General features: G+C 43.6%; 1 protein-coding gene across 1 annotated transcript in view; it reads left to right on the top strand.

The window, feature by feature from the left end:
• The window catches only part of LOC122540014 (ADP-ribosylation factor 2-like), a 40,320-nt gene that overhangs the window by 638 nt on the left and 20,824 nt on the right, over positions 1 to 18,858 (top strand). The gene's annotated exons all lie outside the window — the stretch shown is intronic.

The raw sequence follows: 18,858 nt of genomic DNA, 5'->3' as shown, positions 1-18,858 counted from the left end.
CCCCCCATATCGCGGTAAGGGATCCGGACCCGGTCACACCCCTTCCCCGCCCCCGCCCCCCCATCGCGGTAAAGGACCCCTTCACACACCGAACCCGGGGGGGAGAGAGTGAGTGCGAAGAGTGACCCTCGGCACCGAGTCGTGGGGAGAACGTAAGTGACCCCTTCCCCCTCCCCTCACCCCCAGCCCCGGGGGCGGGACAGGAGACACGCAGACAGAAAAAAGGCATTTTAGCGGCTCCTTAAACTTCGCCGTTTTTAGAGGAAAGGTTCAGAAGGGTAGTGTTGATTGACAGCGCCCAAACTCGGGGCGGATGTCGTAGAACGAAATGAAAACGGAATTGAAGTGTTGACCAGTGGTTACCTCCCTTGATTTTTAGAAGCCGGGGTGGGGCAAACTGGCAAACGAAGCGGCCTGTTGCCGTTTATATTCATGTCTGAACCCTGTAGACCAGCCTGGCCAAACTTGGTGGGAGCTGGACGTCTTGGAATGGCCAGGACATCCTAACTGACTTTAAATTGGATTTAAATAAGGTTGGATATGGGATGCTCCAAGCAAATTAAAATTTGCCAATTGTCTCTTTTTTTTGTAGACCAGTAGGGCCCACATAACCCCACTCTTAAGGGTACACCTAATTTCTGGGCCTCTGTTAGGAATTTCTTTTTTATAAAGAAGTATTTGCATATTCATTAGCTGCTGTTTTAGTGTGTTGGTGGGTTTGTGGGCTACCATGATACCAAGAGGTCTGAGTAGTCTGGCAGTTATTTCAGAGATGTTTCGATGTAAAGAGAGTTTGGCTAGGGTTTTTGGAGATGTTTAGTCTGCTTGTTGGGGTTCACTGAGAAATCAGTGGACTGTGTTCATTGGGTACCTGTTCGTTTTGAATACAGTGTATAACTGATTTTCCTCTGCTCTGTGTGGTTCCTCTGTGTGGTCTGCAGTGTGTGGTCGAGAAGCAGGAGATGAAGGGCATCAGCCTTCCTCCAGGCATCAGGTGGTAATGGTTTGGTGGTGGAAGCGTCCCAGGACCTGTATATCCTTGACGGGGGGAGTTGAAGTGTTCAGCCATGGGGTGGTGGGGTTGGTGGGTGCGGGTGTCCCAGAGATGTTCTCTGAAATGATCTGCAAGAAGGCCTCCTGTCTCCCCAAGTAGAGGAGACCACACCGGGTGCAACGGATGCAGTAGATGATGTTGGTAGAGGTGCAGGTAAATTTCTGATGGATGTGGAAGGATCCCTTGGGGCCTTGGATGGAGGTGAGGGTGGTGATGTGGGCACAGGTTTTGCACTCCCTGCGGTGACAAGGAAAGGTGCCAGGAGTGGGGTGTGGGCTGATGGGGGTTGTGAAATTAACAAGGGAGTCGCGGAGGGAATGGTCTTTTTGGAACGCTGATAGGGGTGGTGAGGGAAATTATATCTCTGGTTTGGTCCATTTGGAGGTAGTGGAAGTGGCAGAGGTTGATGTGTTGTAAGCGTAGGTTGGTGAGGTGAAAGCTGAGGACCAAGGGGGTTCTGTCCTTGTTGCATTGGGAGGGGTGGGGTTCAAGGGCGATAGTTTGTGAAGTGGAGGAGATCGTCAACCATGTGGAAAGTGAAGTTGCGATAGTGGAAGAAGGAGGCCATCTGGGACTTTGAGGTGGAATTGGTCATCCTGGGAACAGATGCAGGTGGAGAAATTGGAAATAAGGGATGGCGTTTTTATTGGAGGTAGGGTAGGAGGAGGTGTAGTCTAGGTAGCTGTGGTAGTCGGTTATAGTATATGTCTGTGGTTAGTCTGTTGCCAGAGACTGTGATGGTGAGCTGCAGAAAGGGGAGGGAGGTTGAAGAGATGGTCCAGGTGAATTTGAACTCTGGGTGGAAGTTGTTGGTCAAGTTGTTCGACTGTTGGTCAAGTAAACTTACACAAAATAACAAAACGGACAACACAGAAGCATGGATAATTGGTAAAGAGGAAGGACACCACTTCGACTGGGATAACACATCCATCCTAGGACAAATAAAACACAGACACGCACAAGAATTCCTTGAAGCATGGCATTCCAACTCCACCTCTTCAGTAATTTCCAGTTCCCCGGCCCCCAACGGTTTATCTTCATTATGGACATGCAGTCCTTATACGTGTCCATACTTCATAAGGATGGCCTTCAAGCTGTCAGCTTTTTCCTCCCCATCCAATCCCACCCCCACCACCTTGCCAAACTAGTTCTCCCCCTCAATAAAGTTTTCTCCAACTCTTCCCGTTTCTTCCAAATTCAGGGGCTGACCATGGGCACTCAGATGGGCAATAGCCATGCCTGCCTCTTTGTTGGCTACATTGAACAGTCCCTCTTCAGTACCTACACCGACTGTGCCCCTACTCTTGTACTGTTATATTGATGACTGCATCAGTGCTGAATCCTGGACCCAGGGTGAACTAGAGCAGTTCATTGACTTCATCCACAATTTTCAGCTTGCCGTTACATTCACTTGGTCTATCTCAGATGCCTCCCTCCCCTCTCCTGACCTCTTCATTTCTATCTCTGGCAACAGTCTACAGACAGATGTTTACTATGAACACATAGACCCCATAACTACCTGGGCTACCCCTCCTCACACCCAGTATCCTGCAAGTACTCTATGCCATTCTCCCAATTCCTTTGTCTCCATTGCATCTGCTTGGACAAGGGGACATTTCATTCCCAAGCATCCCAAATGTCCACCTATTTTGAACAAGGTACTTCTCTCCCCTCTGTCACTCCAGATAGTCCTCCACCACAACTCCTCCATTCCCTGCTCCACTGCTCTAAACCTTGCAATAAAGACATTTGTCCTCACCTACCACTATACCAGTCTCCGCATTCAACACATCATCTTAAACACTTTCGCCAACCCTAACTAGACCCCATCACTAAATACTTTTTCCTCTCTGCCCCCTCTACCTTCTACAGATCCTTTTGGCCACCCTTTTGCCAATCCTTGGTTTGCGCAACTCTCCCCAATAACCCCTCTGCCTCAATCCCCGGCACCTTCCCCACAACCATAAAAGATGCAAAACCTGCCAGCCCTCACCTCCATCCAGGGCCTGATCAGTCCATCCAGGTGAGACAGATTCACTTGCCTTTCCTCCAGTCCAGTTTACTATATCTGGTGCTCCTGATGTGGTCTTCTCTACATCAGTGAGGTCAAATGTAAACTTGGGGCATGTTTTACGGAGCAGCTTGGCCAGACCCGAAGGCGCGAACCTGATCTCCCAGTCACTGCCCATTTCAAATCCCCTTCCATTTCCTCTCCGATATGACCATCCTCGGCCTACTCCATTGCCACAGTGAATCAGACCGCAAATTGGACGAACAACACCTCACCTTCTGCCTGGCCAGCCGACAGCCTGGAGGACTCAACATTGAGTTCTCCAGTTTCAACTTAACTGGATTCCCATTGCCCAAATCTGTTTTGAGCTGCCAGCTGCTTCATTCCATTCCCCTGACCGACCTTTCCTTCCAGCTACCAACTGGATTCATTTCCTCCCATCGATCATCCTGGCCATATCCTCTTCCTCTGTTCGCCTATCACCTCCCCACTCTGCCCCTGTCCCCACCCAAAACCATCCACCCCTCCTTTATCTGCAGCTCCTCTTACCCCCATCCCAAGTCCTGAAGAAGGGTTACATCTGAAATGTTGACTTCTCCACTTCCTTCCAGCTTATCTACCTTGGATTCCAGCATCTGTAGTTTTTCTGCCTCTAGTTAAATTTTATGAGCAGTCTTGTGAGGATGCTTTGGTTGCTTACATGTTTAAAGCTATATATTTAAATTATGTGCTAGGATGGTGCCAGAAAGTGGCGACTGACACATCACTAATTTTGGGAATATGGAACAGTAAGTAAATCTGAAATCTGAGGTGTCATGCACATACATGTTGGCCAACAGTCAAAGTTCAAGTTCTACCTACTCCAGAAGTGTTTAAGATAGCTGAACAGATTGATTAAAAATATGTCCAGATAGAAGTTGTTAATAGTTTAGTGGGTGTTTATGCAGATAGGGATTCCTTCATCTAACCTCTAACCCTGAGCCACTTTCTAGGCATCTATCTTGAATTTGGAAATTATATTGTTTTTCAGCAATTTGAATTGCCTTAGGGGTATAGACTTGCTATAAGTTCAAAATAAATTATACCCATTACATAATTCCTTTTGAAACCAGAATATTTCAAATGCATTTTAATGGACAAATTCTTATCATTGTATGTTATTTCATACAATCTGAGAATCCCTACAAGTGTGGAAACAGGCCCTTTGGCCCAACAAGTCCGTACCAATCCACCCAGAACCATTCCCCTATCTTGACACTCACACCTGATTAAGCACCTAGCCTACACATCCATGAGCACTATGAGCAATTCCCAAGGCCAATACACCTAACCTGCCCATCTTTGGATTGTGGGAGGAAACTGGAGTTTGCTAAGGGTTTTGATTCTTTGTAGTAATTGTTCTCTGCAATTTTCACAAGCCTAGAAGTAAATGTTAAATTTTGTAAGTATTTTCAGAAATGTGTAGTGTAATCTGTTCTGTGCAAACTTGATATTGAGATTGATTTTCACAGTACATTGCCTTAGATTTCATTTTTGTGATTTGATTGCAGTTGAAAATGAACAAGTTTTCTTAGAATGGCCTGGAGTTCTGAACATGGGGCTGAATGTCTATTAAATGTTTTATTTTAATGCTGGAGTTATTCTTTTAAGTGTGGCTAGTGATCTGCATTTTTCCCTTTTGAATTTATCTTTATGTATCTGGTTCCCATTAGCCTTGTCAAGTGTGAGGAAATGAAGGTGTATTTTTACTGTCACTGTATTTCTTTAGCTCTGAAATTGCCTTCCCAAAATTCTCTTCTCCAGTACTCTCTTCTCTCTCTCCTAACATCATCTTAAAGCTTGTAGTCCTCTGCCCCATTGTTTCCTTGTGTGGCTCTGTCGTATTTTACTTCGTACCCTTAAGTGTTGTGTGCTGAGCCATTTAGGCCCTAAGCTTGGGCAATTCCTTTTGACATTTCCACCATCCTGTTCATATTGGGTGCTGTACAAAACCCACCCCTGTGATTAAGCTTTCAGTTGCCATCCTTCTATTTTCTTCCTGGCCCAGTGTCAACAATTTTGTTTTCCTGTTGCAAGTTGTGGCGGTTTCCTACAAGGATTTTGTAACAATTCCAGCTATTGTTCCAGTGTTCAATATTGGTGCAATCTGATTGTAAGCTGAGGTCCTTTTGAAACAGAAGCTTCCAATTTCATTCTGGAGTCTGTTCAATCCAAATATGATATGCATGGAAAATTGATTTTTTTTTACACCAAATGTAAACTAATGCAAATTCACCCTCCATGTAATGGGGGTTGTGTGTGTGAGACTCATCGAGTTCATGTTCACACTGAATAGATTGTTTAGAGGATCAGTGATGGTCATTTTGTAGTATTGATCTTTTGGTGATACTTACTTGTTGGGTGTGTAGAGCTGGTCGTTTACCAGGAAGAAAGGTTGACATGACTGTGGTTAAAACTTGTAACAGCTAATGAATAGATTTCTTTTGTTAGTTTGTGCTGATGTGACTGTGGATGTTGTTGTGATTGCACATTCAACTCTTAATTTGAGTTATTCTTTCAATGTGGTAATTTGAGCCCAATTTAACTAATATTTTGACTTTGAATGTAACTGAATTTTCTCATTGAGACTAATCAACTGAACCCAGAAAATATTCTTTGTTTAAATTGTAAAGCTGTTTGATTTGGATTGCTTTTGCAATTGAATGGCATCACAGCTAATCATCCTTGGGGAAAAGAATGATTCTTCTGCCTAAGGAACATTAATATGGATCAATGTTGGGTTGCTTCATGATATTTCTTTCTTTCTTAAGCCAGTTCTGCCTCTTAAAAATGTTTTCCAGTACTTTGCTAATCATGGATTAGTATTGCGTAGAAGAACCCTGGTTTACTCATTGTACGAATGCAAGCATTTTGAAAATACTACCAATTAGTGCCCCTCCACTGCTTTTGTCTCAAAGTTGCACATTTCTTCCATGCAGGTACTTCTCTAATTCCCTTTTGAGCTATAACTGGACTTACTTCCATCCTCCTTCAATGAACAATGTTCAAGATCATCCCATGCTGCTTTTTAAAAATGTTCTCATAGTAATTGACAAAGGAACCAATGGTACCTTCTACTTGTGTCCTGTTTGCCAATGCTTCTGACATTGAAAATAATTTTCCATATATTTATTAAAATCTTTCAATGTAATTACCTCTTTCAAATCTCTCCTTAAATGTCTGTTCTGTTCTAAATCTAGTTTCTTCATTTTTGTGTTGCTGAAGTCTTGCATCTCTGGTATGTTGCAGTAAATCTCCTTGTTATACCTACACTGAAGGAATGATATATCTAAGAACTAGCTAATATTTCCACTTTAGTATAATTTCTAATAATACTATACATGTCACGAACTGGTAACAAAATACACATGGCAAAAAATAAATCAAATGTAATTTTCTTCTGTATTGCATGATTTTATTTGTAAGTGTGAGGATTCTGTAACTTTTTAACAGCCACTTCAGCTTATCCTATAACTTGTGTACCCACATCCAAAGGTGTCTTGTTCTTGAAACACCTTTCCAGTATATACTGAGATTTTTTGCCTCTCCTCAATTTGGCAAAATGTATTACTTCTGTATCTGTTTAATTTCAACTGCCAGCTGTACTTAATTCATCAGCCTGTTTTCCTAATATCTGGTCCTCACCCCATCTTTACAACATTATATTAAAACATAAGATTCTGATGAGATGAGAGTTGAAAGATATTGGAGGCAGTCAGGAAAATGAAGTAGTCACAATTAGACCAGCTGTGAACTTAGTGAATGGCCTGTTCCCCCTCTTGTGGTCTGATTTTTGAATTTCATGTCATCTGCAGACTTTGAAGTTATGCCTGTCTACCCAAATACACATCATTGTAAGAAAAATCTTAACCTGCAATCTGACACTACTGTATGAATAAAGCATATTTTATCTGAGTTGATGTGCTGAAAGACTGGAGGTTGGCTAATGTGGTGCCACTATTTAAGAAAGGTGGTAAGGAAAAGCTAGGGAATTATATACTGGTGACCTTGACATCAGTGGCAGGCAAGTTGTTGGAGGGAATCCTGATGGACAGGATTTACATATATTTGGAAAGGTGAGGACTGATTAGGGGTTGTCAGCATGGCTTTGTGTGTGGGAAATCATGTCTCACAAACTTGATTGAGTTTTTTTTCCACTATTTAAGAAAGGTGGTAAGGAAAAGCTAGGGAATTATATACTGGTGACCTTGACATCAGTGGCAGGCAAGTTGTTGGAGGGAATCCTGATGGACAGGATTTACATATATTTGGAAAGGTGAGGACTGATTAGGGGTTGTCAGCATGGCTTTGTGTGTGGGAAATCATGTCTCACAAACTTGATTGAGTTTTTTTTTGAAGAAGTAACAAAGAGGATTGATGAGGGCAGAACGGTGGCCGTGATCTGTATGGACTTCAGTAAGGCGTTCGACAAGATTCCCCATGGGAGACTGGTGAGCAGAGTTGGATCGCATGGAATACAGGGATAACAAGCCATTTGGATACAGAACTGGCTCGATGGAAAAAGGCAGGCGGTGGAGGGTTGCCTTTCAGATTGGTGGCGTGCAATATGGTTTGGTGCTGGTTCCACTGCTTTTCATCATTTAAATGATTTGGATGTGAACTTAGGTATAAGTCAGTAAGTTTGTAGATGGCACCAAAATTGGAGCTGTGGTAGACCGTGAAGCAGGTAACCTCAGTACAATGGGATCTTGAGCAGATGGGCCAATGGGCTGAGGAGTGGAGTTTAACTTAGATAAATGTGAGGTGCTGCATTTTGGAAAGGGCAAATCAGAGTAGAACTTATATACTTAATGGTAAGATCCCGGCGAGTGTTGCTGAACAAAGAGATCTTGGACTACAGGTTCATAGTTACTTGAAAGTAGAGTTGCAGATAGTGGATTTGAACTTGTGTGTCTTTGGGGAAATGTATGCATTTTATTTTTTGTGGACCATGTATTATCTTTAAATACTAGTCAATGTTTGTCTACCATCAAATCATCTTGTGTTTTCCCAATCCATCATAGACAAATGTGTCCTTCAATCCTTCATAGTTTGCTTAGTTCAGACTTGGGACCAATCTCTAAATGAACATTAAACACTTGTAAACTTTGTATAAAATTCAATTATTATAGTAACTATTTGAGTGGTTCCTTTGCAGTAAGGTTTTTGAACTAGCCCTTTCTCGTTACTAAATGCTAAATTAATTTACTTGGTTAGTTCCTCCATTGACTGCTACAGGATTTCAGCCTCCAGAGCATTAGTGTTAATTCGGTTTAGTGAGTCTTGATGTCATAGAGTCATAGAGATGTACAGCATGGAAATAGACTATTCGCTCCAACTCGTCCATGTTGTATCCTTAATAAATCTAGTTCCATTTGGCCCATATCCCTCTAAACCTTTCCTGTTCATATACCCATTTAGATGCCTTTTAAATGTTGTAGTTGTACCAGCCTCCACACCTCTGGCAGCTCATTCTATACTGTGTTAACCATGTTACTGCAGCTGTAAATTTCATTTATATGGGCCAAATACGATCCATGTTACATTGAAACCTATGAATAATTTTATCCATTTGCCCCTTGTTATTTCTTAGTCCCATTGTAGTGAATCCAGTTGATCCTTCAATCGAAGACCCCCTCTAATTTACAGTTTCATCCCTCTAGCAGTGCTACCCAACTTCTTTGCCTTCCATCTATCATTCCTAAAGATGAATATCACTATTGAATATTCAGTTTCATGTCCTGGTCACAACGTAACCATGGCTTTGTGAAGACAGCTAAATTTGTCCACATTTTCATCCATCCATGTCTTCAAATTCCTTTGTGAATGCTGTATACATTCAGATAGTTGCCTTAACTTTGTATTTTTAACATTTTTTTTCTACATTCTGATTCTTGGCTTCTAATTTTACTTGCTTTCCTACCTTCTGTTGAAAGTTTTGCTTTTCTCTAATCCGAGTTCCCTTTTGGGTTCCGATTGACCTACTGGTCTAGTTTAAGTTGACCCCAACATCACCTGCAAATTTTTCTGAGGATGTTGGCCCTAGTCCAGTTTATATGCAACCTGTCTATCTTGTATAGGTCCCACCTGACTTGGAATTGCTCTAAATGCTTCAGAAATTTGACCTTTTGTTTATGCCTTCAATCATTTAATTCTCTTCCTTTGCTCATTAGTACTTTTGATGCTCTCTCAATATGGTCTGGTATATTTTGTGTACTAACAATCAGAAAGGGAAAATAGAATAATCGAGCTTTCAAGAAAATGAAAGGCTGATTGTAAAAGCTTCTACATGAATGCAGAAAGGAAGCGATAAGCAAAACATGAGTGTATTACAAGCAGAGTCTGAAGTTATAATGACGGGTAAGGAAGTGGCAGAGAAATTGAATACTTTTGTGTTTATTTTTAGAGAGTTTTTAAAAACTGGATGTGGAGAATCTAGGGACTGGTGCTAGTAAACTGCAAGATATTAATACTTTTAAACAAAAGTGCTGGCGAAACTATTGGGACTTGGATGCAAGCTGGCTGTAGAGATTTTAACTGTATTTGCAGTCATCTTTCAAAACTTGTATAGTCTTGAGTCCTCCCTGCAGATTGGGAGGTGGGAAATATAACTCCACTATTTAAGACAAGATGCTGGAAATCAGAGTCAAGATTAGAGTGGTGCTGGAAAAGCACAGCAGGTCAGGCAGCATCTGAGGAGCAGGAAAATCAACGTTTCGGGCAAAAGCCTTCATCAGGAATGAGGCAGGGAGCCTCTGGGGTAGAGAGATAAATGGGAAGGGGGTGGGGCTGGGGAGAAGGTAGCCAAGAATACAGTTGGTGGATGGAGGTGTGGATGAAGGTGATAGGTCGGAGGGGAGGGTGGAGCAGATAGGTGGGAAGGAAGATTGGTAGGTATGACAGGATGATGCTGAGCTGGAAGGTTGGACCTGGGGTAAGGTGGGAGGATGGGAAATGAAGAAACTGGTGAAGTCCATATTGCCCTGGGGTTGAAGTGTTCCAAGGCAGAAGATGAGGCATTCTTCCTCCAGGCGTCGGGTGGTGAGGGAGTAGCAGTGGAGGAAGCCCAGGACCTACATGTCCCCGGCAGAGTGGGACAGGGAGTTGAAATGTTCGGTCATGGGCAGTGGGGTTGATGTTCCCTAAAGTGCTGTGCGAGAAGGCACCCAGTCTCCCCAATGTAAAGGAGGCTGCATCGGGAGCATCAGATACAACAAATGACATTGGTGGATGTGCAGGTGACACTTTGGATGTGGAAGGCTTCTTTGGGGCCTTGAATGGAGGGGAGGGGGGGGAAGGTGTGGGAGCAGGTTTTGCAATTCCTGCGGTGGCAGGGGAAGGTGCCAGGAGGAGAGGGTGGGTTGTTTTGGGTGGGGTGTGTGTGTGTGTGGATCTGACCAGGTAGTCACAGATGGAGCAGTCTTTGCGGAAAGGGATGGGGAGTGAAATATAGAGGCATGGCACTCCTCCACAGATTCGATCAATAAGCACACTGACAATATACCAACCACTGCAACGGACAGCTGGAACTGACAACTGGAAGCGGCAGATTCAAACCACTATAAATGCCGGAGGAAAGAGCACAGAAGCGCTTCACAGGAGGCTCCCAAGCACTGAGGATGTCACCTAGACAGGGGACGAAACGTCTGCAACACAAATTCCCAGCATGGCAAACAGAACCACAACAACGAACGCCCGAGCTACAAATCTTCTCTCAAACTTTGTATACCTCTGGGTGAGAGATGCTAAGGCAAACCAGGAAATGGGAATCCTGTGCCAACCGCCGAAGCGCCACATACGAACAACTCCGGTTCCTGCATGAATGCCGAAAGAATCGAATCCTTCCACCATGTGTCAGACACAGACCACCAGGCAACAACCCACAAGCAGGGACACAGCCAGACAGAACGGATTCAGGATGATCCAGGTAATGATTACAGACGCGCACAACCGACTTCACAGATACAGACAAGAAATTGCGCGCCAAAATCGTTAATTTCAAAAACCACCAATCAGGAATGGACCCGGACCATAGAACAGGCCGTCACCATAGTACAGAACAGGACCCCACACCACACAAAAATGGCACTAAAAGAAAAAAAATGGCTAAACTAACACACAACAGCCGACACCACAACACACACCTGGGTTAGAAACCTCTCCCACAGACAGCTCACAGACACGGAAAGAACAATACTGGCCAAGGGACTCAATTACAACCACAGGGACGCCAAGACAGCCGACTTCCTAGCAGCACTAGAATGCACACTCAGGAACAATGGACTGACAGAAGAGACACAACAAACAGTGAGACAAAGTATCGTACCTCTGATAACCAGGAAAAGACAAACACATAACCTCAACACCAAGGAGAGGGAAGCACTAAAATTACTAAGAAACGATAAGAACATAATCATACTACCAGCAGCAGACATCCCACTCAGACCCATAATATCACTACCAGGGACACCATCACACAAACTGGCTAAAGAACTACAGCAGAAACTGAAACACCTGTTCAGCGGATCCAGACACTCTCTACAGTCAACGCAGGAATTCTTGGACATCAGAAATATACACATAGACAAGGAAGAAACCATGGTCTCATTCGACGTAACGGCACTGTTCACCTCTATCGACAAAACCCTAGCCAGAGAAACAATAGCCAACCTGCTGGACATACAGAACAGACAACAAGACGTTGAACCTATCAACAAAGACAGTATACTCAAACTACTGGACCTGTGCCTCTCAACACACTTCGCATTCAACAACCAAATATATGAACAAATCAACGCACACCCATGGGTTCACCCATCTCTGGACTCCTAGCAGAAGCGGTAATGCAAAGGTTAGAACAAACAGTCTTACCGTAAATTCAACCCAAACTCTGGGTCAGATATGTGGATGACACCTTTTGTAATCATTAAAAACACAGAAATAGAGAACACACACTGGATCATCAACGTCACACTCACAGGAATCCGATTCACGAGGGAGGAAGAAAAGGACAACCAACTCCCATTCCTAAACATGGTACAGAGAACACCTAACGGAGAATTCACCACTAAGGTATACAGGAAAGCCACACACACAGACCAAGTCCTGAACTACGAAAGCACCCCAACACACACACACACAAGAAGTTGCATCAAGACACTGTTCAAAAGGGCCACAACACATTGCAGTACACCAGAACTGCAAAAAGAGGAAGAACACCTATACAATGTATTCGCCAAAAACGGATATCCGCGCAATTTCATCAACAGATGCCTAAGAGAAAGACAACGGAACGAGGACATGCCGCAACCCAAAGGACTAGCCACAGTACCATACATCAAGAGCATTTCCGAACTGACAGCCAGACTACTGCGACCACTAGGACTCCTAACAGCGCACAAACCAACAGCCACTCTCGGACAACAACTCGCCAGAATGAAGGACCCGATACCCAGCATGAGCAAAACTAATGTAGTGTACAAAATCCCATGCAAGGACTGCACAAAACCACTACATAGGGCAAACCGGAAGACCACTAACGATCCGCATCCATGAACACCAACTAGCCACGAAACGGCATGACCAGCTATCCTTAGTAGCCACACAAGCGCATGACAAGCAACATGAATTCGACTGGGACAACATTACTATTATAGGACAAGCCAAACAGAGAACAGCCAGGGAATTCCTAGAGGCATGGCACTCATCCACAGATTCAATCAATAAACACATCGACCTGGACCCAATATACCGGCCCCTGCAATGGACAGCTGGAACTGACAACCGGAAGCGGCAGATTCAAACCCCGAAAAATGCCAGAGGAAAGATCACAGAAGCGCTTCACAGGAGGCTCCCAAGCACTGAGGATGTCACCAAGACAGGGGACGAAACGTCTGCAACACAAATTCCCAGCTTGGCGAACAGAACCACAACAGTGAAATATATCTCTGGTGGTGGAGTCCGTTTGTAGGTGGCGGAAATGTTGGCGGATGATGCCGTTTATGCAGATGTTGGGAGGGTGGAAGGTGAGGACTGGGGGTGGGGGGAGTTCTGTCCCTGTTACGGATGGAGGGGTGTGGTTTGAGGGCGGACGTGCGGGACGTGGATGAGATGCATTGGAGGGCATCTTCAACCACGTGGGAAGGGAAATTACGGTCTTTAAAGAAGGAGGCCATCTGGTTTGTTCTGTGATGGGTCTGGTCCTCCTGGGAGCAGATACGGCGGTGGCGGAGGATTTGGGAATATGGAATGGAATTTTTGCAGGAGGTAGGGTGTGAAAAGGTGTAATCCAGGTGGCTTTGGGAGTTGGGTTTTTAAAACAAAAAAATGTCGGTGTGCAGTGGAACAGAGGGACCTTGGAGTTCAGGTTCACAGTTCTTTGAAAGTGGAGTCACAGGTAGACAAGACAGTCAAGAAGGCTTTTGGCAAACTGACCTTCAGTCAGGGCATTGAGCATAGAAGTTGAAAGTTGTATTGCAGTTGTACAGGACGTTAGTGAGGCTGCACTTGGAGTATTGTGTTCGGTTTTGGTTGCATTGCTACAGGAAGGATGTTACTAAACTGGAAAGAGTGAAGAAGAAATTTACAAGGATGTTTCCAGGACTCCAGGGAGAAGTTGAACAAGCTAGGACTTAAGAGCATAAGAGACTGAGGGGGGATCCTTATAGATACAAGATCATGAGAGACATGAATAGAGTGAATGCACTTAAACTGATTCCCCAACCCTGGGAAAAAGACTGGCATCAGTTTAAGCTTAGAGGGGAAAGAATAAAAGGGGATCTGAGGGGTTAACTCCTTTTTTAGAGGGTTAGATGCATATGAAATGAGTTGCAAGTGAAAGTGGTTAAGGTTTATATATTAACAATATTTAAAAGGCATTTGGATAAATACATAAGGAAGGTTTAGAAGGATATGGGTTGAAAAGTGTGGTTCTGGAAAAGCATAGCAGATCAGGCACCATCCAAGGAGCAGGAGAGGTGACGTTTTGGGCATAAACCCTTATTCCTGACTCTCCTCCTCAGATGCTGCCTAAGCTTCCAGCATCACACTTTTCAACTCTGACTCTCTGGTATCTTCTGTCCTTACTTTCTCTTAGAAGGATATGGGCCAAGTGTGAGGAAATGGGGTTAGCGTGGCTGGGCACTTTGGGTCAAAACTGGTCCATGCTGACCAAAGGTGCTGTAGGACATTGACTCCATGATGGATGTGGTATATTTAGATTTTTAGAATGTTTGCTTAGTGTTTGAAACATTACGAAAATTAAAGTTAAAGCACATGGGAATGAAGGAACTGTAAAGACAAATACTTTGACATCTCATCAGAGGATAATTGCCGTAAATGGACACTTTCAGGTTGGTTTTCTGATTGCAAGGACAAGTGCTTGGGATTGAACATTGGCAATTGGCATCAATGATTTGAATGTGAAGATTAAATGTGTGTCCAGATGATGCAGTTGACTAAGAATGAGAACTGAGGATACAGAGATGTTTAAGGGGATTTGGATTTAAGTAGGTGAGCAAAGATTTAGATGAAATCCTATATAGAGAAATGAGATTATACACACTTGTAGTATTGTAGGGAAAATCCCCAGTCTGAGACAAAAACTATAGCTGCCGGGGGGGGGGGGAGACGTCCGACAGCATGGCTGTCAACTGTGAGCCTTCTCTAACCCTCGGAGCACGTGTCATGGTATTTTATACATTTCATACTATAAAGATCCAGATATAGAGTTTTTGTTTGTGCAGCACGGTTTATTTACAGAAAACATTACAGTCATTGTCAGTTTCGATTTGGAGATGCCAGTGTTGGACTGGGGTGTACAAAGTTTAAAAATCACACAACACCAGGTTATAGTCCATCAGGTTTAATTGGAAGCACAGTAGCTTTCGGAGCGATGCTCCTGATCACCTGATGAAGGAGCGTCGCTCCGAAAGCTAGTGTGCTTCCAATTAAACCTGTTGGACTATAACCTGGTGTTGTGATTTTTAAGATTGTCAGTTTCAGCAGCTCTGCAGAAGTAATTGGTTGTGATCGTTCTTCCTGAGAAGGAAGATAGATTTGCACGATTGCAAATCTAATGTATTAACACTTGTATATAAGCAGTCTCAGGTAATTGATATTTCTACTGAAAGTAGTGTATGGACTCAGACACTTTGGACAGTAGATGTTACTGATGTGTATTCTCTTCCCCTACCCACTTTAAACTAATTATCTGTGTTCCGTGTCTATTGTGCTGGTATCCTGTTGGCCTCAGGCAGTCTCTGTGTATACTTTGCTGTACTTTACCATGTAATGGCTCAGCAGCCATCTTGTATTTGTGTGCTTAGTGTTGGCATGCCTGGGGTCAACTGTCACTTCAGTAGATGAGCATTTCTTAAATGGTGAGAGGGTAGGAAGTGTTAAACTGCAAAGGTTTGGATGTCCTTGTTCATGAGTCACTAAAAAGTTAATGTGCAAAGGATTCTGGGTAATCTAAGATGGAGGATGGGGAAAACTTTCTGGCTGTAAGAGCTGCTCCTTTTTTTTTGAGGTATTCTAAGTGTTGGAGGTATTTACCTCAAATTCCAGGAACAGCAATTACTGTTTTATATGCTGTTGCATTGTTTTGGAACTTTGGAGAAAAAGATTTTCTCCAACAGCAGTTTAAAAGGGAGAAGAGCAGACAGAGGAAGCACATGGTGAGGACACTGCAGGGGAGAGAGAGAGAGAGAGAGAACGAGAACCTGCACAGATACTGCCTTTGCTGTTTGAATTCGTGTATCGCTGGACATCGGAGGACATCTGGGAAAATTAACAAACAGTGAAATTCACAACTAATCTTGGAAGAACTGTTGGGTGAAGTTCACAGCACAAAATCAGCTAAGTTAATCGTTGTTTTAAGTCTGTCCAAGAGAGATGCTGCAGTACTGAGTACAGTGGATTCTTTCTTGATTATATGTTTCTGGAGATAAGTATCTTGATTAAACTTAAATTAATAGCTATGGCTTATATTTTAACCTGGAGTAGTGTTTGTAGAGGAATAAGACGGTGTTATTGTCTGGGTCTGTAGATTGTGAAGGAGCAAAAATGGCCTTCGCAGTGATATGTACTACTTGGGAGTTTAAAGAGAGTTTAAGGGTTACTGCGGATTATATTGCCATAAATGCTGTTGGATGCGAATCTTATCAGCTCGAGTAGATCGGTTGGAGAGACAGACAGAAGCGATGAGGAATTTGCAACAGCAACCGTATGTGATGGATGGCAGTTGTAGGAAAGGGAGAAAGCCTCAGATACAGTCACATAGATGGGTTAACTCCAGGAAGTCTGAGAGGTAGGCAGCTAGTGCAGGAGTCTTTTGTGATATACCCATTTCAAACAGGTATGCTGTTTTGGAAAATGTAGGGGGTGATGGATTCTCAGGGGAACGTAGCATGAACAGCCAAGTTTCTGGTATTGAGACTGGCTCTAATGCAACGAGGGGTACATCGGGTTCCAAGCGACCAATTGTGTTAGGGGATTCTGTAGTCAGAGGTACAGACAGATGTTTCTGTGGCCAGCAGAGAAAAAGCAGAATGGTGTGTTTCCCTAGTGCCAGGATCAAGTATGTCTGAGGGTTCAGAATGTGCTCACGGGGGAGAGGGGCCAGCAGGAGGTCATTGTTCACATTGGAGCGAACGACATAGGAAGGGAAAAGGTTGAGATTCTGAAGGGAGATTAGAGAGTTAGGCAGAAATTTAAAAAGGAGGTCCTCAAGGGTAGTAATATCTAGATTACTCCCAGTGCTACGAGCTATTGAGAGCAGGAATAGGGGGATAGAGCAGATGAATGCATGGCTGAGGAGCTGGTGTATGGGAGAAGGATTCACATTTTTGGATCATTGGAATCTCTTTTGGGGTAGAATTGACCTGTACAAGAAGGACGGATTGCACCTAAATTGGAAGGGGACTAATATACTGGCAGGGAAATTTGCTAGAACTGCTTAGGAGGATTTAAACTAGTAAGGTTGGGGGGGGTGGGACCCAGGGAGATAGTGAGGAAAGAGATCGATCTGAGATGGGTACAGCTGAGAACAGAAGTGAGTCAAACAATCGGGGCAGGCAGGGACCAGGTAGGACTAATAAATTAAACTGCATTTATTTCAATGCAAGGGGCCTAACAGGGAAGGCAGATGAACTCAGACATGGTTAGGAACATGGGACTGGGATAGCTTGGCAATTACGGAAACATGGCTCAGGGATGGGCAAGACTGGCAGCTTAATGTTCCAGGATACAAATGCTACAGGAAGGATAGAAAGGGAGGCAAGAGAGGAGGGGGGAGTGGCATTTTTGATAAGGGATGGCATTACAGCTGTGCTGAGGGAGGATATTCACGGAAATACATCAAAGGAAATTATTTAGGTAGAACTGAGAAATAAGAAAGGGATGATCTCCTTATTGGGATTATATTATAGACCCCCCAGTAGTCAAGAAGGAAATTGAGAAACAATTAAGAATAATAGGGTAGTTATGGTAGGGGATTTTAACTTTGCAGACATCGACTGGGACTACCATAGTGTTAAAGGTTTAGGTGGAGAGGAATTTAATTGTATACAAGACAATTTTCTGATTCAGTATGTGGATGTACGTACTAGAGAAGGTGCAAAACTTGACCTACTCTTGGGAAACAAGGCATGGCAGGTGACTGAGGTGTCAGTAGTGGAGCACTTTGGAGAAAGGCCAATTTTGACGGTATTAGGCAAGAACGTTCGAAAGCTGATTGGAGGCAGATGTTTGCAGGTAAAGGGACGGCTGGAAAATGGGAAACCTTCAGAAATGAGATAACAAGAATCCAGAGAAAAGTATATTCCTGTCAGGGTGAAAGGGAAGGCTGGTAGGTATCGGGAATGCTGGATGACTAAAGAAATTGAGGGTTTGGTTAAGAAAAAGAAGGAAGCATATGTCAGGTATAGACAGGATAGATTGAGTGAATCCTTAGAGTATAAAGAAAGTAAGAGTATACTTTTAAGAGGGAAATCATGAGGGCAAAACGGGGACATGAGATAGCTTTGGCAAATAGAATTAAGGAGAATCCAAAGGGTTTTTACAAATATATTAAGGACAAAAGGATAACTGGGGAGAGAATAGGGCCCCTCAAAGATCAGCAAGGTGGCCTTTGTGTGGAGCCACAGAAAATGGGGGAGATACTAAATGAATATTTTGCATCAGTATTTACTGTGGAAAAGGATATGGAAGATATTGACTGTAGGGAAATAGATGGTGACATCTTGCAAAATATCCAGATTAGAGGAGGGAGTGCTGGATGTCTTGAAATGGTTAAAGGTGGATAAATCTCCAGGACCTGATCAGGCGTACCCGAGAACTCTGTGGGAAGCTAGAGAAGTGATTGCTGGGCCTCTTGCTGAGAGATTTGTATCATCGATAGTCACAGGTGAGGTGCCAGAAGACTGGAGGTTGGCAAATGTGGTGCCATTGTTTAAGAAGAGAGGTAAAGACAAGCCAGGGAACTATAGACTGGTGAGCCTGACCTCTGTGGTGGGCAAGTTGTTGGAGGGAATCCTGAGGGACAGGATGTACATGTATTTGGAAAGGCAAGGACTGCTTCAGGATAGTCAACATGGCTTTGTGCATGGGAAATCATGTCTTTCAAATTTGATTGAGTTTTTGGAAAAAGTAACAAAGAAGATTGATGAGGGCAGAGCAGTAGATGTGATCTATGTGGACTTCAGTAAGGCGTTCGACAAGGTTCCCCATGGGAGACTGATTAGCAAGGTTAGAT

Source organism: Chiloscyllium plagiosum, chromosome 33 (assembly GCF_004010195.1).
Source record: "Chiloscyllium plagiosum isolate BGI_BamShark_2017 chromosome 33, ASM401019v2, whole genome shotgun sequence".
Taxonomy (NCBI): domain Eukaryota; kingdom Metazoa; phylum Chordata; class Chondrichthyes; order Orectolobiformes; family Hemiscylliidae; genus Chiloscyllium; species Chiloscyllium plagiosum.
This window is presented reverse-complemented; position numbering and strand designations above follow the sequence as displayed.